This window comes from Lactuca virosa, chromosome 5 (genome assembly GCF_052849685.1).
Source record: "Lactuca virosa cultivar CGN04683 chromosome 5, Lactuca_virosa_CGN04683_v6, whole genome shotgun sequence".
In the NCBI taxonomy this organism is placed as follows: Eukaryota; Viridiplantae; Streptophyta; class Magnoliopsida; order Asterales; family Asteraceae; genus Lactuca; species Lactuca virosa.
This window is the reverse complement of record NC_136430.1, coordinates 384,820,983-384,837,143: the sequence shown is the minus strand read 5'-3', so window position 1 is coordinate 384,837,143 and position 16,161 is coordinate 384,820,983.

Sequence of the window (16,161 nt, the reverse complement as noted above, 5' to 3'; positions counted from 1 at the left end):
TATTTTTATAGAATTTTTAAGGTTAAAGTTTGTAAATATGAGTTTTTAGGGCATTTAGGGTTTTTGAGAGTTTGTAAATCTTTTCTAGTTAAAAATAATGTTTGTAATTTATTTTATCGATTTATTGGCATTCTATGTGGTGGTCCGAGATCCAAATCGAAATTGAGGAATCAAGTATACTAGTCATAGTTTTTAACTTTAACTTAAGTTCCTATGAGACTCGGACCTAATTTCTACTACTAGGTCAAGTGCATGATGTGTGTATATGATTAATGAAAAGGTGTTTGAGTCAAAGAGTGAGCCGAATATGGATATTCATTATAGTTAAGTAGATGTGGAATTCACATATCAATGTGAGATCTAAGTACACTATCCATTGATTCTAATTGTTTCCAGTTTCTAGTAGGTTATAACTTAGCTTCTAGTTACTAAGTCTAGTATGTGTAGTGCCTATATGTGCAACTAAGTTTAGTCAAATCTAAAACTAACTCGAATTTTGACGGTTGTCACAGGTACTGATGGCCAGGTTTTGAGAAGATGGAGCACATTCAAGACTCATCTTTTATTTTGATTATACATTTTGGTGTCTTATAAACTTCAGAACACATTTGTATTAAAATTATTACTATTAATGTAATGGATGATGTTGTTGCTTGTTTACTATTATGAATTGTTGTGATACTGTACATGACGTCCTCCGCCCCCGAACGTTTCCGCCGTTCCGGTTTTGGGGTGTGACAGATTGGTATCAGAGCATTGTTTATAGTGAATTGAGTATATCAACCCATAAAAGATATACAACTATAAACACAACGGGATTAAAATACTCTGACCAAGAGTTTATACTTTTAAATAATAAAATATTTAACCAAAGTATACATACCTGCATTCATACTAAAACTAGTGTCACTAGGACAGAACAAAAGTATTACGATTGTTGAACAAAGCGAGTAGTCTTGGGGACATATAATCAGATCTGGGAGTGATATAGCCTGATCAACTATATCTTTCCGAGAAGTGATTAGCATGTGTCCAGAATTGTTTGTGATGTTGCAGCAAGTCTAAAAACTTACCAACACTACTACAATGAAAACATTAGAACATAACATAAACTTAAAATACTATAGGAGTATTTTGTGTTACTATAAATTACTTATGTGCAAACTAAAAAGGTCCTTATTAGTATGTCAATAGTTGTGGAGTGGATACACTAAGGTTACATGTGACTAGGGTGTTATAGACTTAGAATCTGTGACCTTTGCTTTATTTCATGTTCCTTGTTTGGTTGTGGATTTAGAGTTAGGATCACTTATTCGAGGGTCTATCCTGTTTTGGTTACGTATGACTGGTATGCACTACGCAAGTATTGGAGTAACTAGTAAGGATCATCTTATGATTATCTTAATTAGTACGTCTATTAATTATTTGTCTACCCCTTTTCTCGGGTAGATAACATGGCTGGATTCCATATCCCCGGAGACCTGTACTTCCCCAACCAAAATAACGGAGGATGGCTCGATGTCGAGCCGGAAGAGGAAAATCATCCAATTCCATTGGATGATGACTTTGCTGAGAAATTCCCAGAGGATTCTGACTCCGAGCCCGAAGTCAATGATCAACCGCCTGTGGCTCAAATCCCAAATCCAAACCCACGTCCGACTTTTCAAGGCCTGACGCCTCTGTGGGTGGAGAGTCTGGAGACCTGGAGTCAAGAACAGGGCCAACCCATCCCGTTCAATGGAGACCGAAGTTTCTACAACGTGAGCGAAGGAGGCTCGGCGGACAGGGTCCTGCCTATCCTGGTCCGCAGGGTTGCTCGTAACGAAATTAAGGGAAGGACAACCCTCCAAAGAATTACGGAACTTGACGCCAATACAGGGGTCAACACAGTTCGCATTCGTCGGCTGGAAGATGCTCGTGAGAGAGCTGAAAGAGACCGTGAGTCTCTACTTCAGGCACTAGCTGAGACTAGGGCCGAGGTCATAGAGCATCACGTGCGCCAGCGAGTGTACGAGCGACACCTCCTGGAAATGGAACGTTTGATGGATGATTTAAGGGTTCGCCCAAGGGGTTCCCATCGTCAGTAGGGGATACTCTGCTAATCCCTTTTCTTTTGGATATAACTTAGGCCTATGTAAAAACTTTAGTTTTAGTTTCCTGTCTATGTTAAGACGTTGGACTTTCGGTCGATAGGTCTTTAATCTGTCAAAGTTTTCCTATCTCGGTTTGATGTAAGACCTACTCTTAGGTCATTTTTCCCGAACTTATTGCATCTGTAATACCAGTATTATTGACAGATATCTAGTCTCACAGAAATTAATATCAAAATGCTTTCATCTTTCTATCTAATCATACTTTCGTTTATGTTGTTGGACTATGGAGAGTTAGTCCATGAGTCACTCTCATCATACTCCTTACTGAATTCTTATCAATGTCTTCATCTTTGTGATCTTATAGCTACAAGATGCCTCCACACCGAGTAACGAGACGTACTGCTCAGAATCAAACACCACCTCCTCCTCCTCCTCAATACAACCCAGCAGCTATTCAAGCTGTTGTGAATGCGGCTGTTACGACAGCTCTTGCACAATTCACCACTACCGGCACTAGCGGGAGTGGAACTAATGTGCCTCCCTCTGTTGCCGAAGCTCCAGTGCGCTCTAGGGAGTGCTCATATAAGGATTTCACCACCTGCAAACCCAGGGCCATCAATGGGACTAGCGGAATCATTGCCCTCTCGCAATGGTTCGAGAAGATGGAGTCGATCCTTGAGATCTGCTCCTGTCCGGAAGGGAGCAAGGTAAAATTTGCCGCTTGCACCTTGGCGGACCGAGCTCTGACGTGGTGGAACATCCATGTCAAGTCACTATCTCTTATAGTGGCAAATGCCATCGGCTGGGAAGCTCTTAAGGAGCTTATGATTGAGGAATACTGCCCGAGGGGCGAAGTTCAGAAGTTAGAGCAGGAGCTCTGGAGCCTAACCATGAAGGGCTCCGACATAGTCTCCTACACTGCCAGGTTTAGCGATCTGGTAGCGCTATGTCCAGGAATGGTCCCTTCTGAGGCCAAGAAGGTGGAGAGGTATATCTGGGGCTGGTACCTCCATTTCAGGGGAACGTCCTAGCTTCCAACTCCACTACCTTCGATAGTGCCAAGCGATTGGCACAAAGGCTCATCGACCATGGGGTCCGAACCCCGTCAGCAACAACAACCCTAGCCATCTCAGAACCCTCCAAAGCTGCCGACAACAAGTAGAAATTCTGGGATGACAAGAAGAAGCAGAAAGCTGCCAAAAAGCAGCATGTCGTAGCTGTTCACGCTGCGATAGCACCTGCCGCCGCTGCACCGGTAAAGCAGTACGCGGGAAACTTGCCGAAGTGAAACAAATGCAGCTTCCACCACAACGGACCCTGCCGTGAAATGCAGTGCTCTAACTACAATAGGAAGGGGCACACTGCCCGTTTCTGCAAGGCTCCGGCAAAGCCAATTACCCAAGTCCCCGACGCTGGTGTGGGCCAGACTTGCTGTAACGCCCCGGTTTTTCTCGGTACGTTTGGTTATTTTAATTTAATTATTCTTGTAACCTCGGGTTAATTTATTCAACCAAGGTCTGATTTCTTATGTTATTGGACTCTTTTGATCATCTTGTAAACTCCTTTTATTGAAGTCCATGGGCTATGGGCCTATTTGCAAAGTCCATCTAGTAAATAGTACTTAATGTGTTAATTGAGTCATTTGGAACACACACAAGAAAAACACTCTAAACCCTACTCTCTCTCTCTCTCTCACATCGTCCTTCTCTCTCTCTTTGGGATCAAGAGCAGCCAAGGGGCTGTTGTTTGGAGCTTAATTCTTGTTCATTTCCAGCCTTGATTCATATTGGTATGAACCTCCTTATCATTTCTTACAACTTGATTCATAACCTTGTTCTAGTTTTATGATTTCATCATCTCAAGATCCTATCTTCACCCCATATATGGTGGATGATGGATCTAGGGGATTACATGTTGCAAAAGATCATGGAAACCCTAAAAGGGAGAATGGTGATTTTATGTGCTTCATGTTCATTTTCATGTTGATTATTATTACAATCTTGTGGCAAAATGAAATCCTAATGATACCTAACCCTTTTTAGTACCACCATGATCATGGGGACTAAATTGGGATGATGAACACATCTTAAAATGTGTTTCAAAGGGAGAAGGATGGATAAGCCAAAAAGGAATCACGGGTGGCTACGATTCTGTTTTCCATCAGATCTGTGGTCATTTTGTAAAACTCATATCTTGAGCTCTAGACCTGAAACGGACCCCAAACCAGTTCCCAACGTTTACAAATTGAGTTGGCTAACTTCCTTAAGCGGGCCAACCTCACTGATAAGGACTTTATCTATGGGCAAGAATGGCATCTTTGCTATTAGGTCTGATCCGGGTCTGTTCTGATATGTCATTTTGTTTTCATCATTTCTAAGGCTTGGAAAAGGATCCAGTGTGATTCCAAGTTTCTATATGTTTCTGATATTATGAATTTAAGATCTGGAGCAGATGGGGTGTTATTTCAAATTATAATTTGGTTAGAATGGATCCACACTCCAGATCAGTGGGCAGTCACCAGCTTTTGCTAGTGCTGTGATTGTCCACAATGTGAATTTTATATCTGGAGTTTGGGAGATGCTTTTCACTCAATTCCAACTCTGATACTTTCATTTGCATGTCCTTTACTTCTCTGAATTTTCATTTGAACGAATTCTACTCACAAGTTGGGTAGAATTGGCCAACATCACTTGACTGTATTGTTGGAGACAGAAGTGATACACCATTTTGTAAAATTCATATTTAATTCATCTTTTGGAGTTAGAGGGAGTTCTTTATAGTTCTGGAATCCTGAGCAATCATAGTTTCCTATAAAATTTAGTTAAAGCTATGTTTCTGTTTTAGATTTTGGAGTAAATCCGTTTTGAATAGCAGGTCTGTTTTAGAGACCTTGCTGTGATTACTCTTTTCTCAACTCATAGCTTCATTACTTCTCCTTTCTAACCTTTAGTCCTTCTTAGGTGAGGTTTTGAAGTTTTCTCAATCTTGGTAGCATTATTTGATTGTTAGCTATCCTTACTACTCACTCAAGGTGAGTTCTCTCACACCGTTGTATTGATGTTTGCGTTTGCTAGTTAGCTCGTGTGTGATTATTTGAATTTATTATAAAGGCATGCTATATAACCATTGTTTTAATTCATACATGTGCACTGTATGTAACTAATTATGGATATGGGGACACCACCAAAGGATACGGATTTACCGGTGCGGTGGGTAGGTAATATCACCAACGTAATACTCATCATGAGGTGCGGTGATTAGGGCCAAATGATACGAGATCTTCCCGGTGCGGTTCAAACCTACAAGTCCTTCTTGTATTATAGGCATTGATTCGTTCTTTGCCCTTATCATATAATTGGAAAATGGATTAGGGTTAGTAAATATAAATGTTAGTACAATGTCTGTGTTTGAATTCACTAAGCTTTGTGCTTACGGTTTCCCTTATAACTTTTCAGGTGTTAAGATTAAAGAGGCTAAGGCTTGACATGGAGCACCGGGACATCGCTACTAGTTATTTTTGTTAGGACCTTATTATTGTTATTTATTCCGCACTTATTTTATATGATTGTTAAGCTTGATGGATTGTGTTATGACTTTTTCAGTTGTTTGATTTAATTTAAGATGAGTTTTAAAAGTTTAAAATTTTTGCAAAAAATTTGGGTGTCACAAGTTGGTATCAGAGCCACAGTTTGAGGGAACTAGGCATTCTTGTGGATGTTCTAGACTCAAATTTGAGGCTCTATAAGAGTTTATTTTATTTTTAAAAGATTTTTCAAACCTTCTGAAGACTAGTAGTGGAAGATGTCGCAGTGTGCCAGTCAGCCAACCAAGTAAGCCTTATTTCTTATGTTAAATGTTTATGTTAAATTGTTGACTATGAATTGGATTCTAATAGCCTTAAAATGTTAGATTACACACTTAGTTAGTGTTAACATGTGAGAGAGTTGTAAAATTAACGGCTAGAGCAAACTGGAAATTTTGAAAGTAGACGCGAATGCGAAATTGGAACTTGTGTGGAAGGTAGTAGAAGGGCCCCTACTATTTGAAACATCGGTGCCGGTTTCGGGTCGGGGCAAGGTTGAAAAATTTTTGGCAAGCTGATTGTTTTGTCTTCCTAGAAATATCTAGGCTGAATTGTTTCTAAGATTTTCCTTCTTCTGTGGATACCAATGGCTCCGCCTGCTCGACTTAATCAGCTCCAAATGGAGCAAGTTAGGGATATTGTCGCTGAGGAATTCAATAACGCTTTCAACGAACTAATCACGGGTGTGACCAACGACATAATCAACCAAGTCGGTGCTCTTCTGGATGAGCGCCTCGCGACTATTCCCGGGGGAGCGTTACCGGCTCTGCCTGTTCAGGATTCGACATACTACTTCGAGAAGTTCAACAAGTGTAGCCCTGCTCTTTGGAACGGTGAATCCAACCCAGTTGCTGCTAAGCACTGGGTGTCAGATGTTGAGGGCGCCTTCATAACTGTTGGGTGTCCGGACCAGTACAAAGTAGTGATCGCCATGAATCAGCTGCGAAAAAGGGGAAAGACATGGTGGAACACCATCACCGCTCTATTGAACGAAGAAGAAGTGAGGGCCATGTCTTGGGCCCAATTTGTGGAGAGGTTCGAGGCACAATATGTGCCTAAGGTGGAGCAGCAGCGGATGAAGCAAGAGTTCATGGCCTTACAACAGACTACCGAGTCCGTTAGCGACCTGAACGCCAAGTTCTTGGAGATGCTATCTTTTTGCCCCTCGTTTGCTGGGAACGAGGCCTGGTTGGTCAGCCGGTACACGACCATCCTACGTACCGAGATTCGGGAATTCGTTAGCATGCAGGAGTTCTCGACTATATCCGCGATCATGAATGCAGCGAGGAGGAGGGAAATCGAGTTGCAGACGCAGTCCAAGAGGAAGGCCAATGACACCTCTTCCAAGACATCCAGAGATGCCCAGAAAAAGCAAAAGCAGGGTGTTAAGTCAAGGTATGAGTATAGGACGTCTTCAGGGCGAGAAAAATCCGTTGATATGCTACAACTGCAAAAGCCAGGGCATCATTGGAAGAATTGTAGGGATCCCCCTGCGAGTGCAGTACCTCATATTACTTCTGCAGTTCCCGTCTGCTATCACTCCAACGAGACAGGACACAAGAAGCCCGAATGCCCGAAGTTGAAGACTGGTAAAGGAGACGGGGGTACAAATCTTGCAATTGCATTGTCCTCTAAGGGACCCACTATGGTGACACGAGGTCGTGCTCACCAGATGACTGTGGAGGAGCCGGTGATTACAGCGACAGTGGCAGGCACTTATTTGCTAGATTCCGAGCCGATGTTGTTATGTTTGATAGCGGTGCTACCCATTATTTTGTATCTCGCACGTTTATTAATCGTTTGGGGCGTAGTATCAGAAAATTGGCTCACCTAATGGTTGGCGAAGTTGCCGACAACCGCACTATTTATGTCACCGACGTTTATCGGGGTTGCACTCTCGAGTTTTCTGGAGTTGAATTCCCCATTGATCTTATCCCTATTGCGATGCGAGAGCTCTGCGTTATCGTAGGCATGGATTGGCTTGATGCGTGTGATGTGGAAATCCACTGTTGTAAGAAGCAAGTTCGTGTTCAAAACCCTAGAGGTGGAGAACTTATCATTCAGGGGGACATTCCCCGCCTGGCCATCGCTTCTTGCTCTTCTGCTATGGCACTAGACGACATTCCTATCGTTTCCGAATTCAGTGATGTCTTTCCGGAGGAACTCCCTGGTTTGCCACCTATTTGACAAGTGGAGTTTCGCATTGATTTGGTGCCGGGTGCGACTCCGGTAGCTAAATCTCCTTACCTCTTGGCACCACCTGAAATGAAAGAGCTCCAAGATCAACTTCAAGAACTAAGTGATAAAGGGTTTATACGGCCAAGCTGCTCGCCTTGGGGTGCTCCTATTCTCTTTGTGAAGAAGAAAGATGGATCCCAACGAATGTGTATTGATTATAGGGAGCTAAACAAGCGCACGATAAAGAATAGGTCCCTATTGCCACGTATTGACGATCTTTTCGATCAGCTTCAGGGAGCGTCTTGGTTTTCCAAGATTGATTTACGTTCCGGTTACCATCATATGCGGGTTCGTGAAGAAGACATTGAGAAAACAGCATTCCGTACTCGTTATGGGCATTTTGAGTTCGTGGTGATGCCTTTTGGGCTCACCAATGCACCCGCATCGTTTATGGATCTCATGAACCGGATGTGTAGCCCGATGCTTAACCGTTCAGTCATAGTGTTCATTGATGACATCTTGGTATATTCTAAGACCGAAGAGGAGCATGAGCAACACCTTCGGGAGATTCTAGAAACTCTGGCAAGAGAAAGGCTTTATGCTAAATTCTCAAAATGTGAATTTTGGTTAGAAGAAGTTCAGTTCTTGGGGCATGTGGTAAACAAACACGGTATTAAGGTCGATCAAGCCAAGGTTGATACGGTTAAACAATGGGAGATTCCAAAAACACCTTCTGAAATTCGTAGTTTCTTGGGTTTAGCCGGTTATTACCGTAGGTTCATTGAAAATTTCTCTAAAATCACCTTGCCACTCACCCGATTGACCAAGAACTCAGTGAAATTCGTTTGGGGCCCAGAGCAACAATTTGCGTTTGATGAGCTGAGGAAGCGATTGTGTGATGCTCCGATTTTGGCCTTACCTGATAGGGTTGAGGATATGGTGGTTTACTGTGATGCATCGCTTCAGGGTCTTGGTGCCGTGTTAATGCAACGGGACAGGGTGATAGCCTATTCCTCCCAAAAGCTGAAACCCCACGAACGGAACTACCCCACTCATGATTTGGAGCTTGGGGCTGTTGTTTTCGCTCTTAAGATTTGGAGACACTATCTCTATGGAGTGAAGTGTATCATATACACTGACCATAAGAGTCTGAAATACTTGTTCGAGTAGCGGGATTTGAACATGAGGCAGATCATATGGTTGGATGTGGTAAAAGATTATGATTGTGAAATTCACTACCACCCCGGTAAATCTAATGTTGTAGCTGATGCTCTCAGTCGTAAACAATCTACCGAACCGATTCGAGCTAAGTGTCTCCGGATGACGATGGTGTCGTCTTTATTAGATCTGATTCTTGACTCCCGTTTGTTGGGGTGAGGTTGGGCAGAGGGTACTTGGGAGTACTGATATCGTGCTTCGGACTACAGAGAAAATCCAAGTGATTCGGGATCATTTAGTTATAGCGAGGAGTCTTCAGAAGAGTTATGACGACAAAAGATGCTCCGATCTTGAGTTCCAGGTGGGAGATTATGTGTTGCTCAAAGTCTCCCCCTGGAAAGGTCTGATTCGATTTCGAAAACGGGGAAATCTCGGACCCTGATTCATTGGACCCTACAAGGTCATAACCCGTGTGGGAAAGGTGGCTTACCGTTTAGAGCTGCCTGACGAGCTTAGTCTAATTCATAATACGTTTCACGTGTATCAGTTACAAAAATGTGTTGTTGATGAGACCACTATCATACCACTGGAGGACATACAGATTGACGAGCGTCTCAATTATGTTGAGAAACCAATCACTATTTTAGAACGAAAGACGAAAGCTCTCCGCAATAAGACTATAAACCTGGTTAAGGTGCAGTGGCAACATAGGAAGGGTTCGGAATGGACTTGGGAACCGACATTATCCGGATCTGTTTCTAGGCGTTGACTTCGAGGACGAAGTCCGTTCTTAGTGGGGGAGAGTTGTAACGCCCCAGTTTTTCTCGGTACGTTTGGTTATTTTAATTTAATTATTCTTGTAACCTCGGGTTAATTTATTCAACCAAGGTCTGATTTCTTATGTTATTGGACTCTTTTGATCATCTTGTAAACTCCTTTTATTGAAGTCCATGGGCTATGGGCCTATTTGCAAAGTCCATCTAGTAAATAGTACTTAATGTGTTAATTGAGTCATTTGGAACACACACAAGAAAAACACTCTAAACCCTACTCTCTCTCTCTCTCTCACATCGTCATTCTCTCTCTCTTTGGGATCAAGAGCAGCCAAGGGGCTGTTGTTTGGAGCTTAATTCTTGATCATTTCTAGCCTTGATTCATATTGGTATGAACCTCCTTATCATTTCTTACAACTTGATTCATAACCTTGTTCTAGTTTTATGATTTCATCTTCACTTCTTCTCCTTCTTATTTGATTTGTATCGCTTTTGTTATTTGCAAATAATTGTATGTTATACATCATCTCAAGATCCTATCTTCACCCCATATATGGTGGATGATGGATCTAGGGGATTACATGTTGCAAAAGATCATGGAAACCCTAAAAGGGAGAATGGTGATTTTATGTGCTTTATGTTCATTTTCATGTTGATTATTATTACAATGTTGTGGCAAAATGAAATCCTAATGATACCTAACCCTTTTTAGTACCACCATGATCATGGGGACTAAATTGGGATGATGAACACATCTTAAAATGTGTTTCAAAGGGAGAAGGATGGATAAGCCAAAAAGGAATCACGAGTGGCTACGATTCTGTTTTCCATCAGATCTGTGGTCATTTTGTAAAACTCATATCTTGAGCTCTAGAACTCAAAAGGACCCCAAACTAGTTCCCAAAGTTCACAAATTGAGTTGGCTAACTTTCTTAAGCGGGCCAACCTCACTGATAAGGAAATTATCTATGGAAAAGAATGGCATCTTTGCTGTTAGGTGTGATCCGGGTCTGTTCTGATATGTCATTTTGTTTTCATTATTTCTAAGGCTTGGAAAAGGATCCAGAGTGATTCCAAGTTTCTATATGTTCCTGATATTATGAATTTAAGATCTGGAGCAGATGGGGTGTTATTTCAAATTATAAATTGGTTAGAATGGATCCACACGCCAGATTAGTGGGCAGTCACCAGCTTTTGCTAGTGCTGTGATTATCCACAATGTGAATTTTATATCTGGAGTTTAGGAGATGCTTTTCATTCAATTCTAACTCTGAGACTTTCACTTGTATGTCCTTTACTTCTCTGAATTTTGGTTTGGACAAATTCTACTCACAAGTTGGGTAGAATTGGCCAACATCACTTGACTGTATTGTTGGAGACAGAAGTGATACACCATTTTGTAAAATTCATATTTAATTCATCTTTTGGAGTTAGAAGGAGTTATTTATAGTTCTGGAATCCTGAGCAATCATAGTTTCCTATAAAATTTAGTTAAAGCTATGTTTCTGTTTAAGATTTTGGAGTAAATCCGTTTTGAACAGCAGGTCTGGTTTAGAGACCTTGCTGTGATTACTCTTTTCTCAACTCATAGCTTCATTACTTCTCCTTTCTAACCTTTAGTCCTTCTTAGGTGAGGTTTTGAAGTTTTCTCAAGCTTGGTAGCATTATTTGATTGTTAGCTATCCTTACTACTCACTGAAGGTGAGTTCTCTCACACCGTTGTATTGATGTTTGCGTTTGCTAGTTAGCTCGTGTGTGATTATTTGAATTTATTATAAAGGCATGCTATATAACCATTGTTTTAATTCATACATGTGCAATGTATGTAACTAATTATGGATATGGGGACACCACCAAAGGATACGGATTTACCGGTGCGGTGGGTAGGTAATATCACCAACATAATACTCATCATGAGGTGCGGTGATTAGGGCCAAATGATACGGGATCTTCCCGGTGCGGTTCAAACCTGCAAGTCATTCTTGTATTATAGGCATTGATTCGTTCTTTGCCCTTATCATATAATTATAATTGGAAAATGGATTAGGGTTAGTAAATATGAATGTTAGTACAATGTCTATGTTTGAATTCACTAAGCTTTGTGCTTACGGTTTCCCTTATAACTTTTCAGGTGTTAAGATTAAAGAGGCTAAGGCTTGACATGGAGCACCGGGACATCGCTACTAGTTATTTTTGTTGGGACCTTATTATTGTTATTTCTTCCGCACTTATTTTATATGATTGTTAAGTTAGATGGATTGTGTTATGACTTTTTCAGTTGTTTGATTTAATTTAAGATGATTTTTAAAAGTTTAAAATTTTTGCAAAAAATTTGGGTGTCACACTTGCTACGGATGTGGCGAGGCGAGCCACTACAAAAGGAACTGCCCGAAGGCAGGGAACGCCGGAGGAGTGGGAAGAGTATTGGCTATAGGCCACGAGGAAGCGGTTGCCGACCATACAGTGGTCACTGGTACGTTTCTCCTCGATAACTCTTATGCATGCATACTGTTTGATAGTGGAGCAGAGAGGAGTTTCGTGAACCAGAAATTTGCTCACTTGCTTAAACAAAAATCGCATGCACTTAGAGAACCGTTCACCGTAGAAATGGCTAACGGAAAGACAGAGAGTACTAGCTGCATATACATAGGTTGTACACTAACACTAGATAGCCATTCATTTCCAATCGACCTCATGCCGGTCTCAATTAAAAGTTTCGACGTCATAATTGGCATGGATTGGTTGAGTTCTCATCGTGCCGACATTATGTGTTACGAAAAGGCTGTTCGCCTTAATCTGCCGTCTAGCGAAACTCTAGTTATCTACGGCGACAAACCCGACACGAACCTTCGCATCATCTCGAGTATTCAAGCCCAGAAATTCTTGCGAAAGGAATGTCGCGCATTCCTTGCTCATGTTGTCGATGTGAGTCAAGAGTCAAAAGACATAAAGAACATCTCTGGGGTACGCGATTTTCCCGACATCTTTCCAGAAGAACTCCCAGGATTACCTCCGCAACATCAAGTCGAGTTCACATCGACTTATTTCCAGGGGCTACCCCCGTAGCCAAATCGCCCTATTGTCTAGCACCAGCTGAGATGCAGGAACTATCCAGTCAACTTAACGAACTGCTCAGCAAGGGCTTTATTAGACCAAGCTTCTCACCCTGGGGAGCACCGGTCTTGTTCGTCAAGAAGAAAGACAGATCGTTCCGTATGTGCATCGACTACAGAGAACTTAACAAACTAACCGTCAAAAATCATTACCCTCTACCTCGCATTGACGATTTGTTTGACCAACTCCAAGGGGCGAACTTCTTTTCAAAGATAGACCTGAGGTCCGGGTATCACCAATTACAAGTGCTTGGGGAGGATGTTCCGAAGACAGCTTTCGAACTCGTTATAGACAATACAAGTTTGTAGTGATGCCGTTCAGATTGACTAATGCGCCCGCGGTATTCATGGACTTAATGAATCGGGTGTGCCGTCCTTACTTGGATCAGTTCGTCATCGTCTTCATCGATGACATACTTATCTACTCTCGTAATAAGGAGGAGCATAGTCAACATCTGCGACAGGTCTTAGAAACACTGCGATCAGAGAAGCTTTATGCGAAGTTTTCGAAATACGAATTTTGGATCCGAAGAGTCGAATTCTTAGGGCACGTGGTTAGCGAAGAGGGAATACACATGGACCCTTCCAAAATCAAAGCCATTGAGAACTGGTCAACACCGAAGGCGCCTACAGAAATTCGTCAATTTCCAGGCCTCGCTGGCTACTATCGCAGGTTCATTCAGAACTTCTCTCGGATTGCGAAACCACTTACAACATTGAACCAGAAGGGCGTGGCCTTTGACTGTGAAGAGAAGCAAGAGAAAGCGTTCCAAACGCTAAAGCGAGCCTTATGCACCGCACCGATACTGTCCCTCCCAGAAGGAATAGAAGACTTCGTGGTCTATTGCAATGCGTCCAATCAAGGGCTCGACTGTGTTCTGATGCAACGAGGTAAGGTCATCGCCTATGCCTCAAGGAAGCTGAAGACACACGAGGTCAAATATACCACACATGATCTTGAGTTAGGAGCAATAGTGTTTGCTCTGACGTTCTGGAGACACTACCTGTATGGTACGAAAAGCACTATATTTACAGACCATAAAAGCCGACAACACATATTCGACCAGAAGGAGCTCAACAAGAGACAACGACGGTGGGTCGAGCTACTCAGTGACTACGAATGCTGAATTCGTTATCATCCCGGCAAGGCCAACGTGGTAGCTGACGCCCTAAGTCGGAAAGAATACTTTGGTCGTAGAGTCAAATCATTGACTATGACTATCCATTCACACTTGTCCACACAAATTAAGGAGGCTCAGCTCGAAGCTTTGAAACCTGAAAATGTGGCGGGTGAATCCCAAAGAGGGATGGATAAGAACTTGGTGGTCAAGGGTGGCGGAGCCTTATATCTCATGGATCGGATCTGGACACCGAAACGCGATGGTTTCAGAGACTTGGTCATGACCGAAGCTCACAACACTCGATATTCCGTCCACCCAGGTTCGGATAAGATGTATCTGGATCTTAAAAAGTTATACTGGTGGCCTAACATGAAAGCATAGATTGCTACCTTCATGAGTAAATGCCTTACTTGCGCAAAGGTTAAGGTCGAATACCAGAAAACATCAGGTTTACTTCAGCAACCGAAGATACCTGAATGGAAGTGGGAGCGAATCACGATGGACTTCATAACCAAGTTGCCTAAGACATCGGGTGGTCTCGATACCATTTGGGTGATCGTAGACAGGTTAACAAAGTCCGCACACTTCCTACCGATCAAAGAGACTGACAAGATGGAGAAACTAACAAGAACACACATTAGGGAGATCGTACGACTGCATGGTGTTCCCATATCCATTATCTCTGATAGAGATAGTAGGTTCACTTCGAGGTTTTGGCAGTCGCTACAAAGTTCCCTAGGAACTAGGCTGGACATGAGTACAGCCTACCATCCACAAACCGACGGAAAAAGTGAGAGGACTATTCAAACACTGGAAGATATGTTGCGAGCCTGCGTGATAGACTTTGGGAAGGCATGGGATACTCACTTACCCCTTGTCGAGTTTTCCTATAATAATAGTTATCACACGAGCATAAAGGTTGCTCCATTTGAAGCCCTCTATGGCCGAAAGTGCAGATCCCCTCTGTGCTGGGCTGAGGTGGGTGACACTCAGTTAGCGAAAGGACGAGTTCCTGACAGCACTCTCACAGGTCCGGAGATCATTCGGGAAACGATAGAGAAGATCATTCAGATTCGTGAACTATTGAAAGCCTCTAGAGACCGACAGAAAAGCTACGCAGACAAGTGAAGGAAACCGTTGGAATTCCAGGTGGGCGACTGTGTTCTATTGAAGGTCTCACCCTGGAAGGGCTTGATACGCTTCAGAAAGCATGGAAAGCTAATTCCTAGATACGTAGGGCCTTTCGAGATTCTCGCTAGAATCGACCCTGTAGCTTACAAACTCAAACTACCTCGCGAACTTAGTAACGTACATTCTACTTTCCACGTCTCGAACTTGAAAAAGTGCCTATCCGACGAGACTCTTGTAATCCCACTCGACGAGATCGAGATCAACGAGAGCCTCAACTTCGTGGAAGAACCTGTAGAGATCATGGACCGAGAGGTCGAGCAAACCAAGCAAAGCCGTATCCCGATAGTGAAGATTCGCTGGAATGCCAAGCGAGGGCCTGAATTCACTTGGGAGCGCGAGGATCAAATGAAACTGAAATATCCTCATCTTTTCGCTTAGTTAATTTGTAACTACTTATTTGCTTAAACTCTAATTTCGGGACGAAATTCTCTCTAACGGGGGGATGATGTGACAACACGAAATTTCTATCTTGTACAACCATTAAATTCAATCCAAGTCAGACTTGTTTCTACTATCTATTAGCAATGTTTAGAGTCTGTTTGAGTGTTCTAAGCTTCGTACTTTCAAGAAGTAATTTTAGGAAGTATACTCTAGAGTTCATTGTGTAACATTTAAGCCATAAAACTCAAAGAATTGGAGTTTACGGGCATAAAATAGTGTTTACGGCCGTAAACTCTATAGTATATATATGACACTTTGTTATTTTTTATCACTTTTTCCATTTCAAGCCAAAGAACTCGTTCTCTCTCAAGTACCATCTGATTTTTCTCTTAGATCTTCAAGATTGTAAGTGTTTATTCCCTTGATTTGTTGATATCCTTCAATATCTAGTGAATACACATGATTTCATCCATGAAATCTCTTCTTTTGGTTAGATCTTCAAGTGTTCTTCGTTTCTTCAAGAACACTCTTGTTCCTTGGGCAGAAAACTACCCTTTCCAGCTTCTACAT